The sequence below is a fragment of the Phyllobates terribilis genome, unplaced genomic scaffold (genome assembly GCF_046119375.1).
Source record: "Phyllobates terribilis strain yellow unplaced genomic scaffold, ASM4611937v1 Scaffold_1__5_contigs__length_1240528914, whole genome shotgun sequence".
Taxonomy (NCBI): domain Eukaryota; kingdom Metazoa; phylum Chordata; class Amphibia; order Anura; family Dendrobatidae; genus Phyllobates; species Phyllobates terribilis.
In genome coordinates, this window is record NW_027362761.1 from 1,064,934,680 (window position 1) to 1,064,961,112 (window position 26,433).

The 26,433-nt window shown below is 42.5% G+C and overlaps 1 protein-coding gene across 1 annotated transcript in view; it reads left to right on the forward strand.

Moving 5' to 3' along the window:
- The first annotated feature begins 12,959 nt into the window (after nt 1-12,959).
- DLC1 (DLC1 Rho GTPase activating protein) overlaps nt 12,960-26,433 on the forward strand; it is an 869,826-nt gene continuing 856,352 nt past the window's right edge. The window contains exon 1 of the mRNA XM_073645427.1: nt 12,960-13,099. The gene's annotated coding sequence lies outside the window, so the exon portion shown is untranslated. The remainder of the gene's footprint in view (nt 13,100-26,433) is intronic.

Here is a 26,433-nt window from a genome sequence, read left to right on the forward strand (position 1 = left end):
GGAGGGGAGCCGACCATAGATGGCTCCTAGTTTTGCTTGGTTGGAAGCCCGGGTAAATACTGGGAGCATGATTGCGTCTCCCTTTGATTTGGCTAGGGAGGCCACTAGTCCCTAATCCTCGTTGTTACCTTTAACAATCTTTTTATATAATGATCTTTTTATTTATATAGTGACAACATATTCCGCAGCACTTTACAATTTAGACAATATCGGCATTGTCCCCATTGGGGCTCACAATCTACATTTCCTATCAGTATGTCTTTTGGACTGTGGGAGGAAACTGGAGAACTCGGAAGAAACCCACGCAAACATGGGGAGAACATACACCTTGCAGATATTGTCCTTGGTGGGATTTGAACCCAGGACCCCAGCTCTGCAAGGCTGCAGTGCTAACCACTGAGCCATTGTGCTGACCTTTTGGCTCGTAGGGACAAGGAATGGTAATTGAGGACCTTTTCTTCTGTTGGAGCAATTTTTTGTGGCACCTTTAGTTACTTTAGCGCACAGGGGTATAGAGTACTGTTCTCCTGGCTCAAAAAACACACCATTGGATAGCTCCATGTGCTTCTTCTACCATGTGCGTAAATTAATCTCTCCAGCACTAGGCCGTTTATTGTAGAAATTGTTAGGTGTCAGATCATCGCCCAGCACCGATATTTCGGGAGTGGGTAGAAAATATATTATTATTACTTTCATTCTAAATTCCAAATTTCGATTTGACAGCTACAGCTTCATGTATGATTGCTTATTTTATTTCACGGTCATCTCCTCTATGTTGAAATACATAATCATATATATATATAAGGGAATGCAATTTAAACCAGGAAGCACATTTTTACTAAGAGAACTTACAAAGAACAGTGCACATCTGACACATAATTTAAAAAGGTACAGATTGTGTTATACATTATTGTGTGAGCATGCTTGGCTAACTCAGTGTTACCCATACCAATGCCCTGAACATAGGCTGAGAGTAATTATTATATTATAGCCGTCAGCTTCACTAGTCTCACACTCAATGATGTTTACATATGTTTTCTCCTTTATGGAAATGTGTCATCTAGATTTTTTACTAATTAAATCCAGGTTACTGACACATAGCATTTTATTTCTTACCTGTTTTTTTTATCAGGGTTGCCATCTGTCCAGAAATTCCAGGACAGTCCCTAAAACGAAGACACTTTTTTTGCCTGTCCATTAATTTTTTTTTTAAGGCAAACCCACGCAAACATGGGGAGAACATACAAACTCCTTGCAGATATTGTCATTGGGGAGATGTGAACCCAGGACCCCAGACTGCAGTGCTAACCACTGAGCCACCATGCTGCCCATATGTGAGGGAATGTGCTATGGGGGAAATTATACTGTGCGTAGGGGAATGTAGTGCCAGGGGGTATGCTGTGTGTTGTAAAAAGTACTTTGGGGGCATTATACTGTGTTTTAGGGACAGTACTGTGGGGGGTATCATACTGTGTAACTGAATGATGTACATCATCCTATATGTGGGGCAATGTACTATGGAGAGCACTATATTATGTGTGGAAGGAGGCATCATACTATGTATAGGAGGCAATGTGGGGGAGATGAAATCAGTACCACCCTGTACAGCAACACTAATGGTTCTCACAAGGAGCAACATTTTTGTGTGGGCACATACAAAGGCCTGAGCAAGGTTATGGAAGTGGCTTCACGTAAAATAGAAATCACTATGCATGACCTGTATGTGTCCCTCCTTTCTGTCGTTCAGAGTTAAGTGTTATGGTTTCACGACAAGTTGTTGATTTATTACATTAGTATATAGGCATCGTTTTTAAGTGATTTTTTTACTCATCCCATGGGGACAATAAATTACGATATAAGATAATTTTTATATTTATACAGTTGCTTCATAATTCCTTATGTGTAAAACACTGACTGTAGATGTTACTCCATGTACTGTAAGGCAAACAAGAGCTAATACACATTACATACATGGTCTTTAAATCAAGACCGCGTGCAGTTCATTCAGACAATATGATATCCCATCATTTAGTACCAACGTATGATCCGCATGCAGTATCTTAAAATCAGATGGTCAGATTATAAAAAATCTATACCAAGCACTTATCGTGCTATTCCCGAACCAAGCTTAATGGCTAGTAATGAATACATTAAGAACATATTGGCACCACTGAAAGCAAACTAAGATCTTCATAGAACCCTTTAAATAAGATGCCTAAAATCTAACAGAATTAGATTGTTACATTTTAGCACATTTCATAGAGCAATCTAATATCAATTAATATAATTTGATATCAGCAAAAGTTTTCAATGTATAATGCAATATCATAATTGACAACCCACTTTTTCGATTTTGCTATTAGCATATGTGAATAAGTTTGATCCTAGAACATCTACATCATATTACACTGACCGCAAAGTGGAGGAGATTTTAGCAAATGTCATTCTCACAATAAGTAAAAAATCAGTGCAGAATCCACAGGGAAATTGACCAGCAGTGAGGATTTCACATTTGGATAGACAGACAGAAAGACAGATAGACAGACAGATAGACAGACAGACAGACAGACAGACAGATAGATAGATAGACAGAGAGATGCAAGTAGATAGACTGACAAATAGAAAAAAAAATAAGAACACAAACGGTTTTCTAGATATAATGTACATAAACTGAATTGAAAATATTTTGTTTAAAATGTATGTAATATATAAATGAAGGGTGGATAGGCATGGCTACAATGAAACAAATAATCGGATACAGCCTATGTGCACAAAGTCATACTAGGGCTCGTGAAGACGCCTGTATTTTCAGGTCGATAAAACATTTTATCGCATTTGGACCAAAGTTATTCTATTGGGCCTTGCACAGAGTCAGTCCAAGGAAAAAAAAAATTGTAGCATGCTTGATTTCCATCCGATATTCAGATCGCTCTCGGCCAAGCAAGTCAATGAGTCCGTGGAAATAAGCAGACCACACTTGGATGACATCTGAGTGCAATCCGATTTTCACGGACTGACAATGGATAAGATGGTCAAATTTTTCTCCATCTTCTCCACATAGAAAATCGAATCACATTATGATCACACTCTGATCAAACTCTAATCAGAGTGTGATTATCATAGTCGGCAAGATTCTCTTAGATGAGAGAAAATTCTGTCTTATGATCGTAGCCTAATAAAGAGATAGACAATGCAAGGTAAAGGCACTCACCAACATATGTTATAATAAGGTATAATAAAATATTTTAACCCCTTAATAACATCTGACGTACTAATACGCGTCTGTGCCCTGGGAATTAAGAGCCAGACCCGTATTAGTACGTCATGGCGATCGCGCGCGCACACAGGCTGTGCGGGCGCGATCGCCGCCGGGTGTCAGCTGATTGTCACAGCTGACTCCCGGTACTATGTGCAGGGAGCGGTCCTGCACCACTCCCAGCACATTAACCCCCGCGATGCTGCGATCGAAGTTGATCGAAGTCGATCGCGGCATTGCGGGGGCAAGGGGAGGTGATCGGCGATACTCACCTCCTCTTCCGGCTTCCAGCGCAGTCTGCAAAGGCTTCCCGGGTGTTGCCATGACGACCCGATGTCGTCATGACAACATCCGGGTCACCAGAGAGCAGGAAGATTGCTTGGGCATGCGCAGTGCATCTCCAAGCAATCTTCACACTGTGCACTTCTGACAGCCTTCATGGCATAGGGATGGTGCTTCATTCCTGTGCCATGCAGGCGATCAGAAAAAAAAAAGTGAAAGTCCCAGAGTGGGACAAAGTAATAAAGTGTATAAACTGTATGAAAGTGGAAAAAAAAAAAAATGTGCAAAAATATTATAAAAAAAATAAATAAATAATACACCAAAAATAAAAATATAATGTACCCATCAATAAATATTACTATAAAAAAACAATAAAAGTACACATATTTGGTATTGCCGCGTCCGAAACAACCTGACCTATAAAACTGTCCCACTAGTTAACCCCTTCAGTGAACACGGTAAAAAAAAAAAAAACGAAGCAAAAAACAATGCTTTATCACCATACCGCCAAACAAAAAGTGGAATAACACGCGATCAAAAAGATGCATATAAATAAAAATGATACCGCTGAAAACATCATCTCGTCCCACAAAATACAAGCCACCATACAGCTCCATGAGCCGAAAAATAAAAAAGTTATAGCTCTCAGAATAAAGCGATGCTAAAAAATATTTTTTTCCATAAAATAGCTTTTATTGTGTATAAGCGCCAAAACATAGAAAAATGATACAAATGTGGTACCGCTGTAAACATACTGACCCGAAGAATAAAGCTACCTCATCAATTTTACCACACGCGGAACAGAATAAAAAAAAAAAAAAAACAATTCCTGAATTGTTGGTTTTTGTTTATTCTGCCTCCCAAAAATCGGAATAGAAAGCGATCAAAAAATGTCACGTGCCTGAAAATGGCACCAATAACAACGTCAAGTCATCCCGCAAAAAATGAGCCATCACATGACTGTCTGCCAAAATCTGGAAAAATTATAGCTCTCAAATTATGGCGATGCAAAAACTAGATGTTACAAAAAATGCGTCTTTTAGTGTGTGACAGCTGTCAGTCATAAAAACCCCATATGATTCTGGCATTGCTGTAATCACACCGACCCGAAGAATAAAGTCGTCTAATCACTTATACCGCACAAGGAACGGCGTCAAAAATAAACTCTTGGGTTAGGATTGGGCTAGGGTTAGGGCTGGGTTTGGGGCTAGGGTTGTGCTGGGGCTAGGGTTATGCTGGGGCTAGGGTTGTGCTGGGGCTAGGGTTGTGCTGGGGCTAGGGTTGTGCTAGGGCTAGGGTTGTGCTAGGGCTAGGGTTGTGCTAGGGTTAGGGCTGGGGTTGGGATTTTTTTCAAAAGTAAGAAAAAAAGATGACGATATGGCGACTAGTGTTGAGAGCAAGTGCTCGCTACTTGAGTTTGCATCGGGTGCTCTGGTATGCATTGAGTATCGTGGGTATTTGAGTGACATGCTCAAGTCTCTGCCCCATATGCTTCGCGGCCAAAAAACTTTACGGGGATTGCCTGCCATGCACGAGCGATCCCCGCATGTTTTTTTTTGGGTGTCTAATAACCGTGAAACATGCGGAGCAGGGACTCGAGCATGTCACTCGAGCACACGCTGTACATGGTGCATACCTGAGTACCCGATGCAAACTCAAGTAGCGAGCACTTGCGCTCAAGAATAATGACAACTTATTCAATATGATGACCTAATGTAAACAAATTCTGTGCCGTACCTCTGGGTTCAAAATGTTCACTATACACCTTAATAAAATCCTTGAGTGGTATAGTTTCCAAAATGGGGACACTTGTGGGGGAGCTCCACTGTTTAGGCACATCACGGGCTCTCCAAACGCGACATGGTGTCCGCTAACAAATTGAATGGAAAATCGGCTCAAATTGTTAGCGGACGCCATGTTGCGTTTGGAGAGCCCCTGTGTGCCCAAACATTGGAGCTCCCCCACAAGTGACCCCATTTTGGAAACTAGACCCCCCAAGGCACCTATCTAGATGCATAGTGAGCACTTGGAACCCCCAGGTGCTTCACAAATTGATTCGTAAAAATGAAAAAGTGAAAAAAAACCACTTTTTCATTTTTATGAATCAATTTGTGAAGCACCTGGGGTTCCAAGTGCTCACTATGAATCTAGATAGGTGCCTTGGGGGGTCTAGTTTCCAAAATGGGGTCACTTGTGGGGGAGCTCCAAAGTTTGGGCACACAGGGGCTCTCCAAACACAACATGGCGTCCGCTAATTATTCAAGCAAATTTTACAATCAAAAAGTCAAATGGCGCTCCTTCCCTTCCGAGCCCTGCCGTGCACCCAAACAGTGATTTTTCCCCAAATATTGGGTATCTGCGTGCCCAGGGGAAATTGCACAACAAATTTTGGGGTCCATTTTTTCTTGTTACCCCTGTGAAAATAAAAAAAATTGGGTCTAAAGTAACATTTTTGTGAAAAAAGTTAAATGCTCATTTTTTTCTTCCACATTCAAAAAATTCCTGTGAAGCACCTGAAGGGTTAATAAAGTTCTTGAATGTGGTTTTGAGCACCTTGAGGGGTGCAGTTTTTAGAATGGTGTCACTTTTGGGTATTTTCTGTCAAAAAGACCTCTCCAAGTGACTTCAAATGTGATGTGGTCCCTAAAAAAATGGTTTTGTAAATTTTGTTGGAAAAATGAGAAATCGCTGGTCAACTTTTAACCCTTATAGCTCCCTAACAAAAAACAATTTTGGTTCCAAAATTGTGCTGATGTAAAGTAGACATGTGGGAAATGTTATTTATTAACTCTTTTGTGTGACATATCGCTCTGATTTCAGGGCTTAAAAATTCAAATTTTGAAAATTGCAAAATTTTCAAAATTTTTGCCAAATTTCCGTTTTTTTCACAAATAAACGCAAGTGATATCGAAGAAATTTTTCCACAATCATGAAGTACAATATGTCACGAAAAAACAATCTCAGAATCAGGGGGATCCGTTGAAGCATTCCAGAGTAATTACCTCATAAAGTGACAGTGGTCAGAATTGTAAAAATTGGCCCGGTCATTAACGTGCAAACCACCCGCGGGGCTTAAGGGGTTAATATAACATAATTTTGCAGAAGTCAAAACACACAAATTAAAATATTCCTCAATCACAGCATATAACACATGCAACATGTCTTATGAGACAGAGAAGATCTGTGTCTGCCGCACTTTAATATAGTGTATAAATAAGATGCCTTTCCAGTTTACGCTTTGTTCACCATGTGTAGCGTCACCGCCTCTCAATTTCAGTACATGTATTAGTCTTACGTTTTGGACTGTAATCCTATTTATTTATGAGCTATAGACCCAGTAGCATCATGGGGTAAACATCTCTGATGTAAACCCTTCCGAACTTGTTGCTTGAGCGCATATTGACTTACAGTATCTCCGATATTTTTGGGGCGTTCACCTTATTTCACTTCCTGACTCCATGTCTATCCCTTATTCTGTAACTCATTTATAACATCATTAGTTAAACATTTCTCTATTCATTACTTTAAAGGGAACCTGTCTTGTCATTTGTAGCATGTAAACTGTCCCCAGTGCGTTGTTTGTGATGCAATGTGCATGACTAACACACTTTTTCATTAAAATCAGTGCTCTGATCCTTTGTAAAAAGCACTTCACATAGTTACTAGCTGTACTACCCGGCTTCGCCCGGGTTATTAACTGCTGTTAGCAAAATAGAATGTGTTACCAAAAATGTATTCTCCACACAAAAAAAACACAAAACAAATAGATAGAAAGTTCATTGGCTCTTGAGGAAGCAGTTCTTGTTCTCTTGTCTGCAAGCCTTGCTTCCCTTTCCTCAGAAAGTTCATTGGCCCTTGAGGAAGCAGCTCTTGTTTTCATGTCTGCAAGCCTCGCTTCCCTCTCCTCAGAAAGTTCATTGGCTCTTGAGGAAGCAGCTCTTGTTTTCATGTCTGCAAGCTTCGCTTCCCTCTCCTCAGAAAGCTCATTGGCCATTGAGGAAGCAGTTCTTGCTCTCTTGTCTGCAAGCCTCGCTTCCCTCTCCTCAGAAAGTTCATTGGCTCTTGAGGAAGCAGCTGCTGTTCTCATGTGTGTCAGCCTTGTTTCTCGGTCTTCACATTTTTCATTGGCCCGTAATGCAGCTTTTCTTTTTGCATCAGCTGACATTCGTGCCATGAAATTCCTTTTCTTATGAGGCATTATTGTGGTAAAAATAGTCTGGAACTGGCAGTTTCTATATCCTCTCACATAGAAGTAATGTGACTGACATCAGCCTTTCCACCAACACACCCTAACTGACATCTTATTACCTTACACAAGCTTTGTTATACTGAGAATGTCCTTTGTTGCCTATATTAACCAATCACAGCTCAGATTAATTAGCTGAAGAAAAATAGAAGCTGAGCTGTTATTGGTTGCTATTGGCAGCCTGATAAATCTTTGTGAGATGCGTTTTGTGTGTGCTGAGGGTGGTATATGTGTTCAAGCACGTGGTAGTGTATGGCGCATTTTGTGTGTGTGTTCATATCCCCGTGTGTGGTGAGTATGAGTATCCCATGTCGGGGCCCCACCTTAGCAACTGTACGGTATATACTCTTTGGCGCCATCGCTCTCATTCTTTAATTCTCCCTTGTTCACATGTGGCAGCTGTCAATTTGCCTCCAACACTTTTCCTTTCACTTTTTCCCCATTATGTACAGTACAGACCAAAAGTTTGGACACACCTTCTCATTTAATGATTTTTCTGTATTTTCATGACTATGAAAATTGTACATTCGCACTGAAGACATCAAAACTATGAATTAACACATGTGGAATTATATACTTAACAAAAAAGTGGGAAACAACTGAAAATATGTCTTATATTCTAGGTTCTTCAAAGTAGCCACCTTTTGCTTTGATGACTGCTTTGCACACACTTGGCATTCTCTTGATGAGCTTCAAGAGGTAGTCACCGGAAATGGTCTTCCAACAATCTTGAAGGAGTTCCCAGAGATGCTTAGCACTTGTTGGCCCTTTTGCCTTCACTCTGCGGTCCAGCTCATTCCAAACCATCTTGATTGGGTTCAGGTCTGGTAACTGTGGAGGCATCACTCTCCTTCTTGGTCAAATAGCCCTTACACAGCCTGGAGGTGTGTTTGGGGTCATTGTCCTGTTGAAAAATAAATGATGGTCCAACTAAACGCAAACCGGATGGAATAGCATGCCGCTGCAAGATGCTGTGGTAGCCATGCTGGTTCAGTATGCTTTCAATTTTTAATAAATCCCCAACAGTGTCACCTGCAAAGCACCCCCACACCATCACACCTCCTCCTCCATGCTTCACGGTGGGAACCAGGCATGTAGAGTCCATCTGTTCACCTTTTCTGTGTCGCATAAAGACACGGTGGTTGGAACCAAAGATCTCAAATTTGGACTCATCAGTCCAAAGCACAGATTTCCACTGGTCTAATGTCCATTCCTTGTGTTCTTTAGCCCAAAAAAGTCTCTTCGGCTTGTTGCCTGTCCTTAGCAGTGGTTTTCTAGCAGCTATTTTACCATGAAGGCCTGCTGCACAAAGTCTCCTCTTAACAGTTGTTGAAGAGATGTGTCTGCTGCTAGAACTCTGTGTGGCATTGACCTGGTCTCTAATCTGAGCTGCTGTTAACCTGCGATTTCTGAGGCTGGTGACTCGGATAAACTTATCCTCAGAAGCAGAGGTGACTCTTGGTCTTCCTTTCCTGGGGCGGTCCTCATGTGAGCCAGTTTCTTTGTAGCGCTCGATGGTTTTTGCAACTGCACTTGGCGACATTTTCAACGTTTTTCCAATTTTTCACACTGACTGACCTTCATTTCTTAAAGTAACGATGGCCACTCATTTTTCTTTACTTAGCTGCTTTTTTCTTGCCATAATACAAATTCTAACAGTCTATTCAGTAGTACTATCATCTGTGTATCCACCAGACTTCTGCACAACACAACTGATGGTCCCAACCCCATTTATAAGGCAAGAAATCCCACTTATTAAACCAGACAGGGCACACCTGTGAAGTGAAAACCATTTCCGGTGACTACCTCTTGAAGCTCATCAAGAGAATGCCAAGAGTGTGCAAAGTAGTCATCAAAGCAAAAGGTGGCTACTTTGAAGAACCTAGAATATAAGACATATTTTCAGTTGTTTCACACTTTTTTGTTAACTATATAATTCCACATGTTAATTCATAGTTTTGATGCCTTCAGTGTGACTACCTCTTGAAGCTCATCAAGAGAATGCCAAGAGTGTGCAAAGTAGTCATCAAAGCAAAAGGTGGCTACTTTGAAGAACCTAGAATATAAGACATATTTTCAGTTGTTTCACACTTTTTTGTTAACTATATAATTCCACATGTTAATTCATAGTTTTGATGCCTTCAGTGTGAATGTACTATTTTCATAGTCATGAAAATAAAGAAAAATCTTTAAATGAGAATGTGTGTCCAAACTTTTGGTCTGTACTGTAGATAGGGGCAAAATTGTTTGGTGAATTGGAACGCACGGGGTTAAAATTTTGCCTCACAACATAGCCTATGACGCTCTCGGGGGCCAGACGTGTGAATGTGCAAAATTTTGTGGCTGTAGCTGCGACGGTGCAGATGCCAATCCCGGACATACACACATACATACATACATACAGTACAGACCAAAAGTTTGGACACACCTTCTCATTTAAAGATTTTTCTGTATTTTCTTGAATTTGAAAATTGTACATTCACACTGAAGGCATCAAAACTATGAATTAACACATGTGGACTTATATACTTAACAAAAAAGTGTGAAACAACTGAAAATATGTCTTATATTCTAGGTTCTTCAAAGTAGCCACCTTTTGCTTTGATGACTGCATTGCACACTCTTGGCATTCTCTTGATGAGCTTCAAGAGGTAGTCACCGGAAATGGTCTTCACTTCACAGGTGTGCCCTGTCAGGTTTAATAAGTGGGATTTCTTGCCTTATAAATGGGGTTGGGACCATCAGTTGTGTTGTGCAGAAGTCTGGTGGATACACAGCTGATAGTTCTACTGAATAGACTGTTAGAATTTGTATTATGGCAAGAAAATAGCAGCTAAGTAAAGAAAAAAGAGTGGCCATCATTACTTTAAGAAATGAAGGTCAGTCAGTGCGAAAAATTGGGCAAACTTTGAATGTGTCCCCAAGTGCAGTTGCAAAAACCATCAAGCGCTACAAAGAAATTGGCTCACATGAGGACTGCCCCAGGAAAGGAAGACCAAGAGTCACCTCTGCTTCTGAGGATAAGTTTATCCGAGTCACCAGCCTCAGAAATCGCAGGTTAACAGAAGCTCAGATTAGAGACCAGGTCAATGCCACACAGAGTTCTAGCAGCAGACACATCTCTACAACAACTGTTAAGAGGAGACTTTGTGCAGCAGGCCTTCATGGTAAAATAGCTGCTAGGAAACCACTGCTAAGGACAGGAAACAAGCAGAAGAGACTTGTTTGGGCTAAAGAACACAAGGAATGGCCATTAGACCAGTGGAAATCTGTGCTTCAGTCTGATGAGTCCAAATTTGAGATCTTTGGTTCCAACCACCGTGTCTTTGTGCGATGCAGAAAAGGTGAACGGATGGACTCTACATGCCTGGTTCCCACCGTGAAGCATGGAGGAGGAGGTGTGATGGTGTGGGGGTGCTTTGCTGGTGACACTGCTGGGCATTTATTCAAAATTGAAGGCATACTGAACCAGCATGGCTACCACAGCACCTTGCAGCGGCATGCTATTCCATCCGGTTTGCGTTTAGTTGGACCATCAAACACCTCCAGGCTGTGTAAGGGCTATTTGACCAAGAAGGAGAGTGATGGGGGGCTACGCCAGATGACCTGGCCTCCACAGTCACCAGACCTGAACCCAATCGAGATGGTTTGGGGTGAGCTGGACCGCAGAGTGAAGGCAAAAGGGCCAACAAGTGCTAAGCATCTCTGGGAACTCCTCCAAGATTGTTGGAAGACCATTTCCGGTGACTACCTCTTGAAGCTCATCAAGAGAATGCCAAGAGTGTGCAAAGCAGTCATCAAAGCAAAAGGTGGCTACTGTGAAGACCCTAGAATATAAGACATATTTTCAGTTGTTTCACACTTTTTTGTTAAGTATATAATTCCACATGTGGTAATTCATAGTTTTGATGCCTTCAGTGTGAATGTACAATTTTCAAAGTAATGAAAATACGGAAAAATCTTTAAATGAGAAGGTGTGTCCAAACTTTTGGTCTGTACTGTACATACACACACATTCAGATTTATATATTAGATATAGTAGCTGCTCGTTTTGTCATAGGGATGTGCTTCATTGCATTCAGTCAGGCTTGTCGCTGCCCATTCAGTTTGAACTATGTACCTGGGTTTGCGCCGACCTCACTTGGATATATGCATTGAAATCCCGTGCTTGCGCATTGTGCATTGGAATGCCGCTCTTGCGCATTGCCGATTGGGGAGCTGCGCATGTGCCGTGACGAGCGACTCCCCGCGCATGCACAGTGTAGCTGTTTGTAGTTCCTAGCTTCACAGACTGTGATGCTCAGCTGCTCTGGCGCATGTGCACACAGTCAGTGTCGCTCGTCACGGCACATGCGTGGCTCCCTGATCGGCAATGCGCAAGTGCGGCTCCCCAATATATAATGCAGGATTTCAATACATATATTCAGGTGACGTTGGCGCAAGCTCAGGGACATAATTCAATGAAGCACACTCCTATGACTAAACGAGCAGCTACTATATAACTATATAAAATGCTTTTTGCAAATGATTATAGTGCTGATTTTAATGAAAATATCAATGTGCATCACTAACCACGCACTGGGTACAGTCTACATGCTACAAATGACATGACAGGTTCCCTGTAAAGAATAAATAGATAGATAATGGATAGAGAGATAGATAAATAGACAAAAGACAGATAGATAGATAGATAGATAGATAGATAGATAATGGATAGATAGATAGATAGATAATGGATAGATAGACAGATAGATAGATAGATAGATAGATAGATAAATAGATAGACAGACAGATGTTTTTGCATATGTTGGAGGGGCCTATTTTCCCCTTATAGTCACCATGGTCGTGGTGTGACAATTACTTCTACGTCCCTATCGCTATGTCCCTGGGCAGATACAGAACCATAATGTGGGTTAGACCTTAAGGCCATAGATCCATGGCACCTATGGGACTAGAACATTTAATCTGCTCACTTGAGTGCTGCTTATGCAGTAATTGGCTTAAACACTGTTGTCTGTCGGAGTCAGCATGTATTGGAAAAACTGCCTCTTCTTTTCCCAGCCGGTGCTAAGCATATGATACAATTAGGAAAGCAATCAGTTAAAAGCTGGTGATAATAAAGTTAAAGTGCGTCCTCTGTCTGTGACATCATTATCTCTAGGCATGTTCCCTTATACTCTGTCTTAACTACATGACAGAGACCCACCCTAACTGTGCTTTGGATCTTAATATGATTTCCTAGCAAGTAGTGAGAAATGGAAGAGCAGTAATATTCTCCAGACCGCCTGTTCTGTGCTTACATTACACTGACAAAGGTAAGGAAAGCATTTCCCTGTGTAACCTACTCATGCAATTCTCCTGATAAGAAGTGTTTTGCATTAATAGATGGGGGTCTTTTTACTATTATTGCAGCATAGTTAGCGCTAGGACAGCACTTAATAGCCAGTGCATTATGGATGTAGGATATTTGCTCTCCAGCTGTTCACAACCTGTGAGTACAACAGCGACATCTATACGTTTCATCCCCTAATGTTTGTGATTGCTGTCCACTATACTAACTAATAGGGGGATGTAACAGAACTGAAAATTACATTTACTGTAGCTCCATATGGCTATTTTATTTGCATGGCGATAACTTTAGGATAAAATGTATATTTTTCTGCAGTTCTATGTAAAACCAAATCAGTGATGCTTGGTTGGATCAGAAATAATGGTTCCTAGTGCATTTGTTAAGACCAGCTTGGCTGCCTACAGAAAGCATCTTTTGATCAATATTAATCAGTGTGATGAGTTTCTACAAAGCAGAACTTAAATTGTCATCATTGGGCGATGGGCCTATATTATAGAGAAAATCTGATTTATCTCCAGTCCTTTGTAATGCCACCATGTGCCAAATGACAAACCTTCGCAAGCTCCATTGCTTGTGACAAATCTGTGTAGTCCATGATGTTTTTCTGCTAATTTATAGTCGTTAAAATCTTAAAGGTATAGATGTATTGCAGATAATTCAGTACATGAGAATGGAGATGTATTTGCTACATTTAAATGGACTTTTACAAACCCTGCCCAGGTATAAAACCAAAGAAATCTGCAACTAATGTGCTGCATGGGAACATACCTGCTTCATTTATTTTTGTGATATGTGTAGGAAGAAATCTAACAAGGAATCAAAAAGATGATCGTTATCTAGGTATGTCTAATTGTGATCTATATCTATGGATTATTTGACTTGCGATCGGTCTGCATCAACCTGTCCATGGCTGATGGGAGGCTACATATGCAATTATTATTATAGCATTAAATGCCTTATTGGGGCAGGTCTGTGCTTTATCCTTGTATATTAGAGTGGATACAGAACCTCCCTTGCTGAATCTTCTCTCCAGCCTATTGTGCTGTGATGTCTCCATCTCCCCAGAGACACATTCATACTGACTGTCTGCGGCTAATTGAATAAAGAGGTTGAACTTTGCTACTTATTTCTATTCATTTAATTAATTGCTTTTTTTCCTTTGGTTTTGTATTTCTAACTTCAATGTAATCAAATATGTAGTAGATGTTTTACTTTTCATTTATTTTTACACAATTTTTCGAGCGAATGGATTATTATTTCCTTCCTTTGTTCTCTTTTATTTTTTAGCTATTAAAATTCTTTTTCCTTTTTATGTTAATATTAGCAATTTTTTATATATTTCTAATACTTGGCATCCTGACATTATCATTTAAGACTAATTTGAAACAGATATATCAAAGGTTGTCCGGCCCAAAATGATAAGTTTGCAGTCACTCTGTGTGACTTCAGACTTATAAATCATCCCAGTGCACGCATTATGCGTTGCGCGGGAATTTGCTGTTTTCTGAGCCGGGACCAACGGGCACGTATGTGCTATACATACTCCCGGCCAGAGCCCGACTAGTGAGCGTGGCTTACTCCATACACTAATATTGAGGGAGGCCACACCCTGTCTAGTGACGTGGCAGTACAGTGGGCATGGCCTTACTCAATACAAGCATATGGAGCGAGGCAGCGCCCAGTAGTCAGGTACTGGCTGGCTGTATGCATAACGCATACGTACCGGCAGGTCCCGGCTTAAAAATGGGCAAATTTCCGCAACGCACAGTGCTGGAATAGTTTGCAAATGCAAGTTGCACAGCCCCTGAGGAGAATAAGCTGCACATACTATGAGTCAGAGTCTCCCTAAAATATAGGATTCATATGGAACCCCTGCTGGAAACATTCACTATAATAAGGCAGATGGAGCCACTTTGGACTTTTTCTGGCTTCTGTTTTGGTGGTATCCCATCTTTTAAGACATGCACAAAGCCGTGTTCACAAAATACTGTACACTGCTGGAAAAGAGGCCAGACAGAGTCCAAAGTGACTCCGTGTGCCTCATTATCATAAATGGTTCCATCGGGGGTCTCATCAGAATCATGTTGACCTCATATTATCGGGAGGTAAAAGTGATGACACAGGTCTATTCTTCTGGTCAGTACGATTACAGTTGTACCTCAAGATTTATATAGGATTTTTTTGTTTTACTTATTTTGCACACTAAGAACACTTTTTGGTTCAAAAAAATTATTTATTTTTGCACCATCATATTCTGAGAGCTATAAATTTTTTATTTTTCTTCTGACCAAGCCATGTGAGGGCTTGATTTTTGTCGATCAAGTGATGGATGATTTGAATGATACCATTTCTCTTTACATATGAATTTTTGATCTCTTTTTATTCCACATTTTGTATGGTGGTATGATGAGAAAACAGCTTTTTAGGTGTGCTTTCTACGGTTATCTGCATACAGAGCAAATAATATAAATTTTGTATTTCGGGTCATTCCAGACATTTTCGATGATTTTTTTCATGCTTTTTTGTTTTGTTTTTTTCTTATATTGTTCTCATTTTATTTAACTTTTTTTTAACTTTTTTACTTATTTGTACTATATTTTACACTTTGATCAATGGTCGCATCAGAACTGGCTGCGACTGCCAAGATCAATAGCAACACAAATATCCAAAAGAGTTAACAGAGAGAGAGGGGACTCCATCTTTCACCCAATCGGCAACCCAATTGTTGTGTACTGTAGTATACAGCTGAAACCTGCTACATCCTCGCTCTTCGAGGGCACTATTCATTTATTTCTCAGTGCCGTGCTAAGCAATGACTGTAGTCACACTGACATGCATATGTGACTGAAATGCAGATAGCTGGACACCTTTGTAACCTTTTAACCCGCAGATTAACCCTATTTATACACAGGTTAATATCATAATCCAATGTGATAGGACCCCTTTATAATAATTTAAGTGGTTGCCGAGTACTTAGATTTTGATAGCCTATGAGATTGCTTGGGGACCCAAATATGGTACCCCCACCGATCAGCTGTTATTAGAGAATAGGAGCTCATCTGCAGTTTTTGGGAGTAGATACTGTGGAGAACTGTGCTGTTTCAGCTCCATACACTACCTACATCCACCCACCACGAGATCAATTGATCAGTGGCCTTGCCAGTTGTCAGACCCCTATCGAGATGATATTGATAACCTGTCTTAAGGTTAGGTCATCAGTTTCATATGCCCTAATAACCACTTTAAAAAAAAACACTTGAAAAAATAAAATAAGAAAATATACATGAAAAAAAGTTGTTTTACAAGAAACAAAAATAAAACTTTGTGTGAGGGAATCCTAATAAAGGCACACTCATGATTCAGTAGCTTTACATTGACATTCATATTATGTATGTGTAAGGAGGTAAACAAATGAGAGATTTCCATAGTTTGAGACCTAACAGAGTGTCGGCAAGCAGGCACCACCATCTGCTGGTCAAATGTTACAGAACAAGAGAAAGCAGCAAGAACTGCATCAGCAGGAACTGTAGGACAACGTATATAGTTCCTGTGGGGAAGAGATTGGAGGTGACACCAAGTCAGTTTACAGCTGTGGCGCAGTTATTAATAAGAAAAGGCCCATGTGGGCAGAGAAGGGGAGGAGTGCAGTGGAGTTGGCTTACAGCCATCATTACGAGTAACCAGATCCAAGTAACCAGATTCGAGTGAGGAACAGAGTCACCAGAACTATGTAACCATATCTGAGTAAAGAACCGAGTAACCAGATCTGAGTGAGGAACAGAGTGACCAGAACCGAGTAACGAGATCCAGAGCCAAATGACCAAAACTGGAGACAAGAGACCAGAGCTGGGAGACTTGAGCCAAGGGCAGAGAGAGATGACTAGGCCGCAGAAGAAGGACGTTTGTGTGAGCTATTTCTTCCGGTGTAGACGTACGGCACAAAGGGGACTAGGGCCGTTCTTCTGGCGACTACAGCAGCCAGTGCAACGGGTGTGCAAAGTGTCTGACTGATAAGGAACTTGAGTCCTAATGGCGTAGTATAGTAGACTTCTATTAGGGCCTGTTCGAAGTTTCGTATTGCCTAAGAGAGAGTGATGACAGTGACAGGACCAATAGTACTGTGATGCACTTCTGGTCGAGGTATTAAGTCCAAGACACCCTGACTATAATAGTCATTCACTTGTAACAACAGAACAATAATTGGCATCAAAACACCAAAAATTGCAAATCTTTTGAGCAACTTCAAGTTGTGCCCAAATTTTATAAAGCTTCAAAGCAATTTACACTATAATTTTGGCAAAATTGATTAGATGAATCAAGGCCTCTTTATACTGGTAACATACCTCTAAGAATTTCTTCTTTTATTGTCTTTCATGCATATATTCTAAAATCATGTATATGATATATGCACACGTCCTGAAAGGTATGTGCAGACAGGATATCAGCAACAATGATCCCCTCCAGATGCAAAAATTAGCAGCACTGGACAAAGAAAATAATGTCATAGCATGCGTTTTCAATTTCTTTTAGGAGTTTTGGGAGAAGCAATATTGTATGTTTGCTTGTAGTACCAGTCCTGGCTGCAATTGTCCCTGGAGTTCTGACACAAAGGAAGCTTATTTTTCCTCCAAGACACCCAACAGTATGATACTCTGACATATCTGAGCCACTTTAGAAACAAGAACATAGCGGACACCACACAATTTAAGCGATCAGCCTAAGACCTATCAAATATGGATAATGCAAAACAAGAATAAGAAAGAAATATGCCACAAAAAAGGGATCACCTCTTAAAAATAATAAACATTTATTGAAATAAAAAGCCAATAAATGCAATTAAAAACCCTTAAAAAGCCCAATAGGCATAGCATCTAACAAGACAAGCCCACAATAGAGTTATAATCTCCACTATCTAATAACATAGAACACAAGTAGCCAATAGTGAAGACAATTTTTGATATAGAGTATGCCAACAATATAATAATGACAAGTGATAGTAATTCAACTGGAGTAATAGTTATTGGTGAGCCAAAAACAAATATAATATATATACTACCAGCACACCCTGAATTAAAGATGTCACTCAGGAATGAAGATGATCACATTGGATGATATTAGATAATATTATGTGAAAATGTCATCAGCTATGAATAAGGTCATAGCAATGATGTCAATGCTGCCACATAAAATGCAAAAATATTGTAAACAATTATAAATAAGAATAAACAACAAATAATACAAAAACAATATAAATCACCCAAAGCACTCTAAGGGGCTATCAGCAAAATGTCACAGAAAGGCATAGTGATAGAACCTGTATTCTGTAGTAGAAAAGATAGGTGAAAACCCTACGTGTATCGCCACCTGACTATGGCTTCCTCTGGGGCAAAAAAGTGCAAGGAAATAGGCTCAAAATACAACATATATATACACATAAATGCTAGGCAGATTATTACCAGCTGTATAATAAGATCATGCAGGCATAGTCGGCATTCTTCAACACCCATTGCGCATGCGCGAATGAAAGTGACTAAATAACGTTGATTTAAAAATCATTGTGTGCGAGTATAGATTGCAGTATATATCAACCACACATACGTCCATAAGCCGGCAGTGGAGAGGCTTAGACGAATAGTACTCATGCGCGAATGTATAACTGCGCACGAGCAAGAGAGTTCACATGATACCGGCAAGAAAAGCTAATGTGCATGTGTCCCCGCGATCAAACCCGAATAGAAACTGATATATTCATGTAAGCCAGTATCCACATTAACCATGCATGCGCTGAAAGAAACATTAACCAGAAGGAGTGATGCACAGATAAGTGATCACGCACGCACAAATAACCCTATTTATATCAATGAATATACTGATGCGCATACATAGATACATAATATATAAGAAGAAATTGGTAAGTATCTGCTAAATTGGTATGAAAAATGTGCAAAAAGGCGAAGACACTGACAATGAACACCATTTATCCTGTGAAAACAATGATAACCCCAAAACTCCCAGAAATAACCCCCATCCACATCTCCAAAAAGAAATGGAAATATCACAAAAATGAGTAAATATTAAAGTTTCTTATAAAAGCCTATAAAAAGAAATTCTTCATTCAGTCCATGAAGAGCAAAGCTATATAAATCATGAATCTATTTCGACTCATGGAGCAAGAGTTCATTAGTGACACCACCACCTCTAATGGTAGTATCCACCATGTCAATACCCATGACTCGCAATCCTCTTGATGAATCGTTGTGATAATCAAGAAAGTGAGCAGTGATTGAAGTGAGGGTCTTACCCTTTTCCTGATCCTTTCTGGCCATCGTAATGGTGGAAAGATGTTGCTGCATTCTTTGTCTGAGCTCTTGGGTGGTCTGGCCAATGTAAATCTTAGGACAGATACATATAATGGCATACACAACATTGCGAGAACGGCGATTAAAGTATTTCTTAGATCGAATCTGTGAAGGAAAAATTGGAAGAGAAATACTTTCACTTGTTATTAGGAATGGACAAACCATGCAGCTCCCCACACGGAGATGTCTAAAACCAGTCTTACACCTCTGCTCAGTTTCTGGGTGGGCCATTTGAAATGGCTTGTGACCAATCAGTCCTTGATATTCCTAGCCCTTTTCACCACTAATTTAGGATGTGAAGACATTAATGGCAACACTTGAGGTTCACTAAACAGGATCCCTGAGTTTTTAGTCAAAATCTGGCAAATGTCTTGAACACATATTTATAAAGGGTAATCAGGTTTATTGTCTGTGATTAACGAATATCTTGTTGATTACTATGGTATGCATTCTGAAATGCTTGCGAAACAATCTTGCGTGGATACCCTCTAATAAGAAATCTAGTGGTGAATATGAAAGTCACTCACTGTGCTGCAATTTCATCTGATGCGCAAAAACTGTTCCTTAGGGATGCAAGTCGGAAGTTGGGCTGGATGGAAATTAGAATAGTATAGCAAACTGTTGGTGGCCGCTGACTTGCGAAATAAAGTAGTTTTGATGCAGGATCCTTCCAAAGTGATTCTGTGCCACTTTAGACACTGCAACTATCCAACTGCTGATGTACCTCTTTGCAGCCAACTTTGTTCCTACTTACATCTGTTCCTACACTCATTGCAAATTGTCTCTTCAGAGAGGAAGAGGACTAGAACTCTAGTGCCACCTATAGGAAGTAGCAATTCTAAATGTTAATATCGACCCTTTAACAAGCCTTGTCATATGACTTAGGATAAAATCCAGAACCATAATCTCAATTTGCAGACACTGTGTTTTGGGGTACTGCCCCTCGTTAGTGCAAATTGTGAGATATTGCTTGGCTGGGTGAGAGGCGTCAGACCGGTATCCAAAGGGTCACAACTCTCCTTGCAGAGAGTGATATGTTAAGCTTGTCAAGATGAGGAGACTTTTAAGCTGCAATTCTCCTCTGCAAATTGAGATCATGGTTCTGGCTTTTATACTAAGTCATATGACAAGGCTCGTTAAAGGGTCGATATTGACTTTTAAGATTGCTATTTAAGATTGCTACTTCCTATAGGTGACACTAAAGTTCTAGTCCTGTTCCTCTCTGAAGAGACAATTTGCATATTTCCCTGAGGAGCGTTGCTGCTTAAAAGTCTCCTCATCTTGACATGCTTAACATGTAACTCTTCACAAGGAGAACCGTTACCCCTTGGATTCACTCATTGCACAAATTCAGCAGGAGGGGTTGTCATAGTACATCGTTTTCCCTGTCCTGTATTTCTGTATAAAATGTCATGATGTGATGTAAATACCCATGCTCTTTCCCAGATCTTTGTTCCTCAACCATAATTTAACTTGGGCTTGTGTCAACACCGCTAGAGGACTCCCCATTGTTCTCTTAAGCAGGGGGAGAACTCACAGTACACATCTTTATAGACACATCGGAGCCATGCCATGGACTAAACCATCGACTAGGAGGGGGGAAACCTCTCCTCCCCTACCCTTGGGCTGTTCCCGGTAGCCCAAGACAATGGACTTATGCGTGACCAGGGTTGTGTTGGGAGATCTCTGGAGGAAGAAGTGTGGGGGCTCTTAGCTGCGGCAAGACCTCACGCCCGTCGGTGATTGTGGACTTATTATGAACCTTAGGAATAACATGGATTTTTGATTTGGTATGCTGCCTGCCTTAATAAATCCCGTTGGAGCGTTCTTAGTCCGGTGGTCTCTTCTTGCTCTGCCGCATACCCCGTCACAAACTGGTTGGCAGCGGTGGGATCAGAGCAGAAGGAATGGAGGACAATGGCCCATCAACTGCTGGAACCAGAGCCTCAGAGTATAAGAACTGGACTGTGGTGAGCTTACAAACAAAGGCCCGTGAACTGGGGGTCAGCTACAAGGGACTCTCAAAGGAGCAGCTAACTGAGGCTTTGGAAGGAGTTCGCCTGCAAGAGGACGCTGAGGAAGCACCTGCACGGCCAATGGAGGAAAGGAGGCAGGCAGAGGTAAATACCCAAAAAAGTCAGTGGGCTGTGTGGTACGAGGAGGAGATGGCAATGATGGGAGAGGAGGTCTCCATAGACTATAAGATGGAGGTCATGCGAGGAGCTAAGGAGATGGCATTGCTGGAGAGGCAGATAGCTTTGGAAGCAGCTAGAAGCACCAGACCGACTGTAACCCCAGCACCCACCATGAGGGAACTCCCCAGAGTGTCCCGCAAAGATTTCAAGCCGTTCCAGGAGGCTGCAGGTGACATTGAGGGCTTCTTCCAGGACTTTGAGCTTCAGTGTCGATTAATGGAAGTCCCAGAAAGGGAGCGAGTCTGACATCTGGTGGGGCTCTTAGAGGGTGGAGCTGCCGCAGCCTATAGAGCTATGGACCCTCGGGGGGACTGTGAGTATGCAGACATTAAACGGACTATTCTGGAACACTACGCTGTGACCCCAGACACTTATAGGACCCAGTTTCGTACTTTGGCCTGTGATGAGGAGGTGTCCTTCAAGATGTATGCCCACAGACTCATACAAATATGTCATCGCTGGCTGGAGGGAGAGGAGGCCTTAACTTGGGGGGCCTTCCTCCAGGTCATCTTGAAAGAGCAGTTTTACTTCATGTGTCCTGCTGAGATCCGAGAATGGGTGCGTGAAAGGAGACCAGCCACGGTGGAGGAAGTTGCAGCTCTAGCGGATGAGGCTCTCACCATCAAGCCTCAATGGAAAAAATTACTACTCAGTGAGCAAAGAACTACCAGCCCCCTGACGATGGCGGCCCCTGGTCCATCGGCCTCCCATACTCACCATCCCAATAGACCATCAACTCATGGTGACTTTCGTGTGACTGTGCCTCGCATTACTCCTGCTCCGCCTTCGGGACTACGACGTGGAGGAAGAGTCCCATAGCGCAGATGTTATAGATGTGGGCAGCCTGGTCATCTGCAATTCCAATGTCCAGGTGTTCGGAGGCAGGACAGCTACAGACCGCATTTACCGGTTCATTATCTACAGACACCCTCACCAGGAGAAGAGCTGGATTCAGTCCCTGACGACTTGCCAAGTGACTCCGATACCCTGGCTCCCATACCAGGAGTCTATGGGGTGCGAGCCCCAGCCACCTGTTCTTCTGACCGTCAGCACAAACATCTACAGGAGTTCGTGCTGTATGGCCAAAAGGTTGTCGTCTTCCGTGACACTGGGGCTTTTCTCACCATAGCCGATCCCCACGTACTTTAGCCAGAAGCAATTCAAAAGGGACCAGGAATTGCCATTGAATTGGCTGGAGGCACCCAGAGATATATTCCAAGAGCGAGGGTGACCCTGGAATATGGCTTTGGGGCCAAACAATGCGTGGTCGGTGTGATGAGCGGCCTCCCCGCAGACGTTCTTTTAGGAAATGATGTGGGACATCTGCATTGCCACTTCGTCGGTGCGGTAACCAGAAGTCAAGCCAAGAGAGCAGCAGATGGGGACGCATACAACTCATCCATGGAAATGAGGCCACCAGAACCGCCGACACCGCCGGTGAGTGATTCTTCCTGTGGGGACAATGTGAGTGATACCTGGGATAGAGTTCAGTTTCGATAAGAGGTCGATACTGACCCCACCCTAGCTAGTTTTAGAGCACGAGCTGAGACAGGGCAGTTAGGGGAGAACAGGGAAAGGATTATCCGAGAAAATGGACTTTTGTATAGGGTTACCAATGCTGCCTCCCCAGATAAGCCCTGGACTTGTAACAAACAGATGATTGTTCCTCAGAAATACAGGATTCCCCTACTACACCTTGCTCATGATATCCCTACTGCTGGCCATCAAGGCAAAACCCGCACCGAGAGACGACTGACTCAAACCTTCTATTGGCCAGGGATTTCTCAGGCAGTAGCGCATTTCTGCCGAACTTGCGATATATGTCAGCGTAGAGGGCGACCCGGAGATCACCCAAAGGCCCCTCTGCAACCACTCCCTATCATAGAAGAGCCATTTCAAAGAGTAGCTGTTGATATCATTGGGCCACTAGCTAAGCCAAGTAGATCAGGAAACCAGTACATTCTCACTGTTGTGGACTACGCCACCCGATATCCGGAAGCTGTGGCCTTGTCCAGTATTTCTGCAGCCAAGGTGGCCGAGGCCCTGGTTACCATTTTCACCAGAGTAGGATTTCCCAGTGAGATCTTGTCGGACCAAGGCTCCCAGTTCATGTCAGAACTAGTCCAGTGTCTGTGGCGCACCTGTGGAGTACGAGCGATTCGAATGACACCGTATAATCCACAAACAAATGGACTTTGTGAACGATTTAACGGCACTCTGAAGAATATGCTGAGGGCCTTCACGGACAGAGATTCAGACCGGGAGAAATACCTACCCCATCTCTTGTTTGCCTATCGGGAAGTTCCTCTGGAGTCCACCGGGTTTTCCCCCTTTGAACTCCTCTATGGAAGAAAGGTCCGAGGACCCTTAACTCTGCTCAATGAATACTGGGTGGGGCAAGTTGAAGATACAGGAGCCCCTGTTGTCCCTTATGTCCTAAAGCTGCGAGAAACCCTGGCTCAACTTGCTAGTTTCGCCAAGAGTCATGTGCATATGGCTCAAATCCGACAGAAGGCCTGGTATGACCGTAAAGCACGCTATCGGGAGTTTGTAGAAGGACAACCCGTCTTAATGATTATTCCCCATTCACAAAATAAACTGCAGACCACGTGGGAGGGTCCCTTCCGGGTTCTCAAGAAACTAAATGACACCAATTACCTTCTTGCTCTAGATGATCAGGGACTAAGACAAAAGACTGTCCATGTGAATATGATTAAGGAATACCACGACCGGAACCTTCCAATGATAGCAAGCTGTCGGCTAGCTTCAGAAGACGGTTCCGAGGAAGAGGACTCCCTACCGGATCTCGTGGAAGCCACGAGAGCCCCGTCCACTGTGGAACAGGATCCTCTGGGAGATCACCTGGACCCCTTACAGAAAGATCAGATGCTGGGAGTGCTTCAACAGAGACAGGCTGCTTTCTCATCTCAACCAGGTTGAACCACCGTCACCCAACATCATGTAGACACTCAGGGTATCCGACCCATACAACAGGCTCCTTACCTGAATCAGTTCGAAACACCATGCAGCACGAACTAGAGGAGATGTTACAGCTGGGGGTAATCCAGGCCTCTCATAGCCCTTGGGCCTCTCCTGTGGTGTTAGTACTAAAGAAGGATGGGAGTACTCGATTTTGTGTGGACTACAGACGACTTAATGAACATACTGTCAGTGATCCTTACCCAATGCCCCGTATTGATGAACTTCTAGACCGAATGGCTGGATCCCGATATGTCACTACCTTAGATCTCAGTAAGGGATACTGGCAAATTCCTCTGACGGAGGAAGGGAGAGGACGGTCCGCTTTTATAACCCCCTTTGGTCTGTATGAATTTCTAAGCATGCCTTTTGGAATGGAAAATGCCCCGGCAACCTTCCAGAGAATGGTAGATCAGATCCTCCGGGGATGTGGGGACTTTGCTTGTGCCTACTTAGATGATATCGCCGTCTTAAGCCAGACGTGGGAGGAACATCTGAATCAAGTAGCCGTTATTCTTGACCTGATTCTTGCAGCCGGCCTAACCATTCGACCCGATAAATGTCAATTGGGGATGGGTGAAGTCCAGTACCTAGGGCATAGAGTAGGGGGAGGGAAGCTCCGTCCAGAACCTGCAAAAATCCAGGCTATTAGAGACTGGCCTCTACCCCAAACTAAGAAACAAGTTATGGCTTTTTTGGGCACTGCTAGCTACTACCGAAAATTTGTTTCTCATTTTAGCACTGTGGCCAAGCCTCTTACCGACCTGACCATGAAAACGATGCCCAGGCTGGTAATCTGGACTCCAGCCTGTGAGGAGGATTTTAACCGGCTGAAGAACGCCCAGGTCTGTGACCCTGTTCTGGCTGCTCCGGACTACAAGAGGCGATTCATTGTGCAGACGGACGCCTCTGCTTATGAATTGGGAGCTGTACTCAGCCAGATGAATGCAGTGGGGGACGAGCACCCCGTCGCCTACCTCAGCAGGAAACTGCTGGACCGAGAAGTGGCCTATGCAACTGTAGAAAAAGAATGTCTGGCTATAGTGTGGGCCCTTCGGAAACTAAAGCCGTATCTGTATAGACGAGAATTCACTGTGGTTACTGATCACAATCCCCTCACTTGGCTGAACAGAGCCTCTGGGGACAATTGACGCTTACTACGATGGAGCCTGGCTCTGCAACCCTATAACTTTACAGTACAGTATAGAAGAGGCAGCCAACACCAAAATGCAGATGGACTGTCCAGGCAGGAGGAGCCCTGAGTCCGGTCAGCCCTGCCTGTGTGTACTTAACAAGCGACCTGTAGAGGTCCCTCGTACGTACACAAAATTGGAGGGGAAGGAATTGTCATGGTACATCGTTTTCCCTGTCTTGCATTTCTGTATAAAATGTCATGATGTGATGTAAATACCCATGCTCTTTCCCAGATCTTTGTTCCTCAACCATAATTTAACTTGGGCTTGTGTCAACACCGCTAGAGGACTCCCCATTGTTCTCTTAAGCAGGGGGAGAACTCACAGTACACATCTTTATAGACACATCGGAGCCATGCCATGGACTAAACCATCGACTAGGAGGGGGGAAACCTCTCCTCCCCTACCCTTGGGCTGTTCCCGGTAGCCCAAGACAATGGACTTATGCGTGACCAGGGTTGTGTTGGGAGATCTCTGGAGGAAGAAGTGTGGGGGCTCTTAGCTGCGGCAAGACCTCACGCCCGTCGGTGATTGTGGACTTATTATGAACCTTAGGAATAACATGGATTTTTG